Raw genomic sequence first — 10195 nt, forward strand, 5'->3', positions numbered from 1 at the left:
GGACTGAGAATCTGGCGATTTGGTAACTACTAGTAACCTCAGCAAGGCAAGTTTCATTACAGTTATTAAGAAAAAGAAAGAATGAAAGCTGAGGAAATAGACAAAGAGACAACTGATCATTGCTTCAGAGTGTTACTATAAAGAGAAGTAGGATAAAAGGGTAGTAACTAGAGAATGTGGGTTCCAGGGGAAGCTTTTACAATTATGGTTGTATGCTGATGGGGATAATCCAGGAAAGAGTGAAAATTTGATTATGTCTCAGAAACAAAATGGAGACTTTAGAAGACAAAGCCTTGGCAGTTAAATGACGAGACCTAGCAAAGCTGTGGAGGGATTAGTCTTCCTATGTTTCAGGAAGGAAAAGAAGAGGAAGGAAAACCTGATATGTAACTATAGACACAAGTGATTTTGTAGATTTTCTTCTTCTTCATCAGGGATATTATAAGGAAGGGCTTTAATGAGACTGAAGGATGGAGAAAGTTGTTGACAATTTGAAGAGAGAGAAAGTGTGAAGTAGTTCAAGAGACTGATAGGGTAATGCTGGGGCCCCAGAGGAAAGAAAGAACCTCACAGGAAGTGCTAAGAAGATGAGTGTGTTAATCATAATACATTTAAACAACAACCATAAGGAATGATCCTGATTCTATTGAATAAACAACTGAGATATGGCTGCAGTGCATTCTATGACTTAGACTGGGGTGCACATTCTTGATTCAGTAGTGAGTTTGGGGTAGAAAGTTCTGCAAGTTATAGCAAATATCTAGATAGTGAGAGTACAGTTAACAACTCATCTCTGCATTTTCACCAGAGCAATGTTTGTAATAATGCAACATTAGAAGAGAATAAATGTTATCAGTAAGTGTACAGATTTTTTAATATAGCAAAGTAATATGCTGAAATGAAAGAACCAGAACTACATAGATGGAAAGACATTTGATCTTGCTGATAAATAAGGAAAAGCAAATTACAACAAGAAGAAGATCCCATTTCATACCTTGAAATTTGTTAAAAATAAAAATGCCACAATATTAACTTTTGCAAGAATTTGGGAAAACTCTCATTCTCTGCTAGTAGAAATATAATAAGCACAATCACTTTGGAGACCACTTTGACAATATCAAGTAAAATTGGAAGTGTCCAAATCCTCTAATACAGAAATCTCACTTCTAGGAATGTACCTTAGAAAAACTCTTATCAGCTTCACTACCTGTTCACAGCTAAGTACAAAAAAAAAAAAAAAAAAAAAAATTCAAATGTATATTAGTAGGAAAATGGATATATCATGATATTGTTCTAAGTTAGAGTGCTCTGAAGAGATTAAAATAAATGAACATACTATATGGACACTATGAGTATAACAATAGGGAAGATAATTTGAGTGCAGAAGGAAGATTTGGTTTGTAGACTTGATAATGGGAAAATGATGATCCTTTTAATTTATTTTCTTAATGAATTCAAAGGTGAGATCAGAAGCTAAAATAGGGTAGAGGAAGGAAGAGGAATTTGGAGGTTTGAAAAAGAGGAAAGGTGTAAAGTAGTCTTCAGAAAAGGAAATAAAGTTCACTACAGAAATCTAGTACTGACAATCAGAGTTGTAATCATTACATGCCTTCATCATTTCAGCACCAATAATCATTTAAGTGATATAACTGAAAGTTATTTATATGTACAAGTTTATGCTGATAGATAAGAATTTTTTCAAAACTGCTAGGGGTGATTAGCCAAAATAAAATGTGGCTATCCAAAATTTATTAAAAAAAAAAAAGCTCCTAATTTTTTTTAGACTAATTTTAGCGTCTGCAGGCCATATGGTCTCTGTAGTAACTACTCAACTCTGCTGTTGCAGTGTGGAAGCAGCTATAGACAATTTGTAAATGAATGTATGTGACTGTGTTCCAATAAAACTTCATTTACAAAAACAGTCAGAAGGGCAAGATTTGGCGGGAGGGTTATATGTGCTTATTTCTCATCTGGATCATTTTTATATAAATAAGATCCATCTACCCAAAGGCAAGCAATATCGAGAAATGTCTGTCATATGCAGCAAAAGAGAAGAGGTTTTCCAAGAGAAAGGTTAATAATTACTGATGTAATAGAATGAATTGTATTGACATGAAGGAAACTGTTTTGCTCATAACCTAGAGCACTGAAATCAATATGCGGCTGCAATAATCCTTGCTTTCTTTGTGTTTACTTCTATTAAATCTTCCTTCTAAAGTGTCCAACTTTATTTTAAACACATTCTGTGGTGATCAGATATATATTTTTTAGTTGCCTGTAAGAAAGTAACACAGAACATGTTAAAACTGACATCTTTGTATTTCAATTTTGGCTTATTATTGTCAAATTTAAACAAAGAGGCATCTGCCTAACTCTGAAAGACAGGAGTTTACAAATAAAATGTTACTGGAAGTAGAGGGCTCCTTAGCCACTATTTTAATGGAATTGTCATTCTGCCAGAATGCCTCACTGGGGTCTATTAAAACTCCACTACACAGAACACTGGGCCCCTCCAAAGCCCTATAATTTTCAGGGCTTTGCAGTGGTTTTGTGGTATGTATTTACAAGGTGAGACTTTTTCCCTGGGTTAAGCTATGTTTTCTCTCATCTCTCTGCCTCTCTAAAAATACAGGCAAGCCCTATTTGAAGCGCTAACTTAAAAATTCTTTAACTTTAATTTTTCTGAATTTTTAAGACAGTGAAATGGATGATGGTATAATTCTATGGTTTCATAATTTTAAGTTTTATATATTCTTTCTCTCTAGCTCATTCTGCTTTGTTCTCATGTAGAACTATATACTATACATATACAGTATTTTTAACTATTATGTTTAATTTTCAAACAAATAATTAAGAAAAAATTTCAAAGCCAAATTTGATTTCCTTTATTAACCTTTGTGAGTTAACTTCTGATAGATGAAATCCTATAATCTTCCATAATTTAAGTCATATTTATAAGTGACAATTTTACTTAGATAATTTTTTCTAGGCTATATGAAATAGTTTAATGGCTAAAGTGGAAAGATATAGAAAAAGAAAAATATAATCTATAAATGGTCATTAGAGAAAGATTTCTGAAACATAATTTCCCTGTCCATGTTCTAATATTTATATTAACCCAGATACCATTGATAATCTGTATGCAATAAACATGAAAAAATATGTAATCTAGTCTAACTGAAGAAATCTAAAAGTATAAATTTTATAACAAGAATATGACTGAAAAATAAAAGCATGAATTTTCCAGTGTTCACACAGGTTACCTTTTATTGACTTACTTTTATTATTTTAATAAAAGATTGTCTAATTTGATAGCATAATATATTAGAAGACTTAAAATACATATAATTGTTTTATAAGATTTAAGGATTCTTTTGATGGCAGTGCACAACACAGTGACGCTCAGAGAGATGAAAGGGAGAGCTCTTTGTTATTTATAGCTCCAAACAAGAGAAGGCTGCCACACAGGGCCACACAGTGGACTGTACCTGGGGTCAGTGTAGCAGCAAGCTGGAGCTCTAGAGGGCAGCTTCCAAGTGGCAAATGGGATGAGGTTAGCCATGTTTTGGGCGGATTGGCTAAAGTGAATCATTTCACAAGCTCTGGGGAATAGGATCTGTATCTAGCTACCTGGTACCTGGGTCCAGGCAATGAGGGTGGGTGCATGGTGGATGGGAGGAATGACAGCCCAATAAGAGAAGTGTTTGGGATGTGGATTTAATCAGCTGCTCAAGAAGAGAAACTGACCAGGTCTCTAGCTAAGGCCTCAGAAACAAGACAAAACAAAAATATATTCCAACTGATGTCTTGACATCCGTTTTGAACTCAATAATTTGGGTTATTCAGCTCAAATAGTAGAGGAGAATTCCAGACAGTAGGGCATAAGTAGCCCTATACTCTCTAGCAACTATTTTATTATGAGAGTAAAAAGGAAGAAAACAAGTGGAAGTATAAGGAATCCTTGTAGGCCAGCCTTAACTAAGTTTCCAATTTATATGGCATTAGGCAAGAAACTAGATCTGAAATATCTGAGGTTTCTAATAATGTCTTGGTGAAGTTAAAAATTTGTTAAAGGTATAAGTTATATTTTCATGACAATAATATCTTGGTATATTCCTTGAGTAAGGGCAGCAGGTCCGGCAGTTATGTTGTTGAAGAGTATGAACAGATAGTTCATAAGGTACGTGTAAACATTAGGGCAACCTAGGAGAAAGAGACAGTTGTGGCAGTCATGGTCAGAGACACAGTTTGAGAAGCCGTGGTGCAAGGCTGGAGGGGGAGAATAAGAGAAGGCTCTGGGAAGCGAGGAGGGTCACTCATGTGAGGAGGTCTCCTCATAGGGTCAAGGGGTGGACCCATATGAGGCAGTTGGCTTCTGGGGAAATCAGTAATCTCCATTAATTTTTAAAATGGCATAGATAGTAGTGACCTCTACAAGACTTCCTTTTAGGCATGGGAGTATGGAGCAGTATGTTTGGGCATAGAGCAGACAACATGGGCTATGGAAACAGTGAGTTCAGGAAATATAATAGAATCCCTAATAACACAGAAAGAAAAGCAATAAATGTCCCATATTCAATATTTTAGCGTCTTAGGAAAGGCAGTTTGCGGGCACCACTGAGGCAGTGGTCTCAGTGTCCATGGTGAACTCACCTGCAGTGAGCTCCTGGCCAGAGAGATGTCAGCTAGGTTGTAGAACTAGGGTATCCTTCCCAAGTGGATACACACTTGGGCAAGATGGGTCATGCTTTTGTGGCTGGGCCACAAAAGCATATATATATATTTTATAATGTATATATATAGGTGTATATGTATATTTATATAATTCATTTTTGGGGGGAGGCACTGGGTATACTTGGGGCAGGGGTGTTCTTTTTACACTGATTATATTTATAAATTTCTTCCTCTAGAGATCTTCAATTCAGCATTATCAGGGTTAAGAACCTCCTCCATGGCAATAGTTGTATGTTTTAAGGACTCCAGATCTAGCTTAAGTTGGGTTTGAATTAGCCTTTTGGTTGGGCCATAGGGGTATCGTGGGTAATTCCCCTAAAACCCTGAAGGGCATGCCTTTTGTTGCAACAGAGCCATGAGCAGCAGAGGGGTGCAGCAGTAGAGCACTGGATCCACAACCCAGAGATGGTTGGACTGAAACCACCATCTGATATAGCTCTGAATTTCCCTCTGCTATGACACTGCCTTTTCCCTTCAAACCTGCCAGTCTCTTCCTAATACATCCCCCCCAAACCCAACACACACACACACACACACACACACACACACACACACACACACACACAGGCTCACTCTTATTTTACTTTCTGTTTTGGGGGATTCTAGCTGCCATTCTCACCTTTCTTCTCTTTCCTATAACTCATAGAACCGCCCTTTAGGTGGTTACAGGAAACAGGGCAGGGAGTCTCAGCGGCCTGTCAGGCATCTCTCCTCCCAGGTCTTCCCAGTCCCTCTAGGAGGGATCCAGGTTTTCATTTAAGAGATACAGCAGCCTGTCCTTGGGCCTGTTAGCCCCCTTGTTTGAGTAATTGGGTCTTTTGGCTGGTGTTTGGGAGGCTCAGGGATAAGGTATTCATTCCCTTATTCCCTTTGAATTAAACACTGGACCACTGTCTTCATGAGTGCAATCCATGCTACTCTTGTGGGTCTAGGGAGTGTGAAGTTTTCAGGTGACAGCAACAAGGTATGTAGCAGCAAAGAAGACTAATGAGTCAGCTACCCCCACCTGGGCAATACTGACATCAAGACAAGAGTGCCATTTTAATAATTATTTTACTATTATAAGTAGTATAGCACAATAATTAATTGTTATATAATGATATAATTATTAATTGATTACAATAATAGTGATGGTTACAGACTCTGTGACTATAAGAAAAACTATCATATTGTACAGTTTTAAGAAAAGCAAAAGCGGCAGATTAATATCTGATGAAGTAGGCTTAAGAGTAAAAAAAAAATTACCAGAGATAATGAGAGAGATCGCATAATGCTAAAAGGGCCAATCCATAAAAAGTCATAGTGATCCTAAAGATATATGTATCAAACAACAGAGGTGCAAAATAGGTGAAGCAAACTGATACAACTGAGATGAGAAATAGACAAATTGACAAATACAGTTGGAGACTTCAACACCCTTCTCTCAACAGTTGATGGAACAGCTATCCACGAGATAGGCAAGGATATTAAAAAAGTCAACAATACCATTAATCAACAGGATCAAATAAACTTTCACAGAACAATTCACCTGAAAACAGCAGAATACCCATTCTTTTCAATCACCCACAGAATGTAGGTCAATATAGACCATATCCTGGACCATAAAGCACATATCAACAGTTTAAAAGGATGAAAATCACAGTGTGTTTTCTGACCGCAATGGAATTAAAGGAAAAATCAATAACAGTTCATTTCCACTGATATGCAAATATCCACAAAGTAGCTAACCGTTACATAAATATGGAAATCTTGTTTGATATTTTAACTATCTGAATCCATAATTAATGTTATATAAATACAATGTAAAAAAGTTGAAATAACAACCAAAAACAACAAAAGTCTTTGCATCCTGTTACTAAGTTTTCATCTTCAAAATGAGTAGTATACTTGTCTACGTAAGACTATGGTATAGTGAAAATTACAGACTTGGAGATGTCACTCAAGGCTCTTAGAAGCTCTGTGATATTGGATAAGTTATTTAATCTCTCTCACACTTAGGTGCTTCTGTATAAAAACAAAGAACATAATTACATTCCAACATTTTGCAAAATCAATGAATTAATGTATGTAAACTCACTGTATAGTACATTAGACCTATAAAGCAACATAATAAACATTGTTCCTTTTTCATTCTACAGCTATAGTTTCTCAGAAACCACAAGCACAATACCAAGAAATAATGTTTTCAGCTAAAATATTACCTGGGAAAATATTTTGTAGGCTTCATGTACTGTTTCTAATTAAATTTGTAACGTACGATAAAAAAACGGAAAAATTGCCCAAGGTCATAAACTAAATATTTAGTTTCATTACATTAAAATAAAATAATTAAGGTTTTTAGACACTGTATTTTACATAAGCTGTATGAACAGTGTGTAAAATAGAATTTTGCAATTTGGGGAAACTGGAATATGGTTATCAGACACTTCTCATCAGTTTAATAGTCACATCCCTCTCTTCCACTTGCATCTTTAGAGATTTATTATCTAGGAAAAATTTATTAAGCCAAGAGAAATTATACATTGGTAATGGAATTATTTATTTTAATAATTATATGGGCAGTCATGGAATAAAGTTTAACATGCACTGCACAAAGTAAAAACAAAAATTCTTAAAAAATGATTGTGGAGCAGAGTTTTCTTGAAGTTCAAGGAGAGAGAGTGAGCTTATATCTAAATACGTGAAGTTAAAAAAAACACTCCATAATGTAAGTCCCATTTCAAATAGCTTTTAAACTAATAGATAGAACTTTAAAGGACAGAGATACAGAGAGCATTCTAGATGATGTCAATATTGCAAGCAAATACAAATTTCAGAATATATGTCCTGGGTTGATAAATAGGACAGTTTGATAGATTAGAGGTTATTAGTATGGGAGTAGTGAATGATATCCTGAAGACTGGGGTATTATGCAAATTTAGTAGTCTATCATGTACAAATACACTCTACCTCTCCCCTTTTTTAAGTCTGTTTTCACTGGGTTAGTATTGTGGGCTTAATAATATCAACTTGAGGCGTGGTGAATCTTACTTGAAGAGATAAGAGTCTGAGAACTGATACAGAGGTTAGGAAGAAAGTTTAAAAGTATAGATGGCAGCTATCATAACTTTAATAAATTGTCATACATATCAATGGAAGAGAGAGCAACTTTAAACTTTATTTAGTAGACCGTATCTATAGAATTTAGCAACTGATTACAGTATTAAGAGGTAAAGCTAGAGGAGAATTCAAAGTATTTGGTCTGGAAAATGATAATTTGAACTAAGGCTGGTGGTGACATTATGGATGCTAGAGACCCATAAAGGGTGAAAGTGCCAAGTAAGCACTTAAAATGCAGAGAGTAGAATTTAGCATCAAACTCCAGACTAAAGAGGGTGATAATGTGGTCATCTGAATAGAACTAGAGACTGAGGAGAGATTTCAATTGTAGCAAGAAAGAGATAAAGACTAATCTTTTAAGAAAAAGCATCCTTGAGGGAGAAAGAGATAAAACAGAACAAGAAAGAAGGATCACCAATTAAATGCTAAGTAAGTAAGGGAAGTGATAACAGTATGTATGTGGGAGGGGTGGCAAAGATGAAAGCCTCACCTACTGCGGGTATAAGAAGAAAAAGGATGAGAAAAAAATAAGATATTAACAAGCATTGCTGTAAATGATGGTGGATTTGCCACCAAGTCTTTCAAGTGTCCTAAACAAAGGATGAAATTGCTTTGTGTTGAATATTTCTTTTTGGCCAACAAATGTAATTCTGGAACATCTACCACCCTATGATTAAGCCATTTTTGTCTCTTTTCTGTCTAAAATGTAAAAACAAAATGTTCCACAAGAAGATAATCTTAAAGTGCAGAGAGCTTGGCATCAAGAAACTGGAGCATTGATAAGATAGATGTATTTTGATGAGAAGAGTATTTTAGGGATGAGGTGGGGCTTTTCCAGAATGTCCTCCATGTGGAGTCTAGGAAATTTTGGATTCTCACAACAGAGGGAAGGAAGAACAGTGAGTGTTGAGACTATTACAAATCAAACGTTGCTTGTTTTGCAAACTTGCTTATCTTATCACAATGCTTGTCTATGGACAGTTTTAGTGTTATGCCAAGTAATTTATGTATAATATACACTTCAACTTAAGTTTATTAAACAAAAGGTAACTACTTCTTTGGTTTTTATACAGTTTTCAACATAATGTTTGATAACTCCCCTGGGCAACTATGAGTCCTTTTAGAAAAGAAAAATGTGGAAGAGTAAAATTACTTGTTTATTTTGTACTCTTATCATTTAGGCATAGGTTTCTAAGTTGTGAAAAACAATAGAGAAGGGTTTCCAACAACCTAGAAACATTTAGAAAGACATTTATGTTTATATATATAATGCACATGTTTACACACATGTATACATATATAGACAAACCACTGCACATATATATTTAATGAGTAAAGAATAATAACAGGTTTTAGTTTAACCAAAAAAAGCTATGTAATGTATATAACAAATGTATATGTATTATGTATATGTGTGTATACACCCACACATTCATTCATTAAAAACTAATATTTGAGCCACTTCTCTGAAAATCTGTAAATATTTTTATAGGCAGATGAATTTCAGGATTTCTAACTAGGTTTTGATCATTAAGTCGTCCTTTAGGAATGGTTCATGGAACAAGAAATATGTAGTGGGAGATTAGCTTTTCCAACACACTAAGAATCTTTTCAATTAAGCTATTTGTTTGTAAAATCAAAATGGAATGGTATTCATTTCCTGTAGTGAAGGTTTTTGTTCTCCTACAGGCTGCCAATCACTTTATTTCCATTCCACTGCTGCTGGCTTAGTGTTTTCTTCACCAACACACTCTAATAAGATTTGGCTTGACTTCTGGTTGGTAACAAGCGTGACTGAGAATCAGGACTAAAAAAACTATTTATATGTATATTTAAAGATTCTCTCCTGCCTGTCTTTTCTAGTTATTATTCTACTTACTGTTCAGGCAAATGTAAAATTAAGTACCTTGAATTGCAACAAAATGTGTTTTGTTATGAGAGCCTAATAAACAAATTTTCCCAAATTAATACTGGTCACATTGCATAGATTGTTTCAAATTAAATAAAATTTATAAAATTTTAGGAAAGTAAGATACCTAAAATATTTGGAAAAATAGGTAAAGTCAAACACTCTTCTATAGAAATTTGATATATGGGTAAGAGGAAGATGTAGATGGATATGTAGACTGTCTAAAAAGTGGACTATCTAAAAATTACTTCCAAGATTACTTAAGTGTAAAAAAAGAAATGCTTATAATTCTCATTCTCATTATTCTTTAGATAATTGAGAAAAACTAATGGGCGTGTTATTGGTTTCCTATATATTGCTATTGGCATATTCTATCTTTTATTTCCCTCTTATTCTCTAGCCCTGTAAACTAACAACTTCATCTTTGACTGCTTTTTCAATCTTCTCAACAAT

Source organism: Balaenoptera physalus (genome assembly GCF_965194825.1).
Source record: "Balaenoptera physalus genome assembly, chromosome: 8".
Classification (NCBI taxonomy): domain Eukaryota; kingdom Metazoa; phylum Chordata; class Mammalia; order Artiodactyla; family Balaenopteridae; genus Balaenoptera; species Balaenoptera physalus.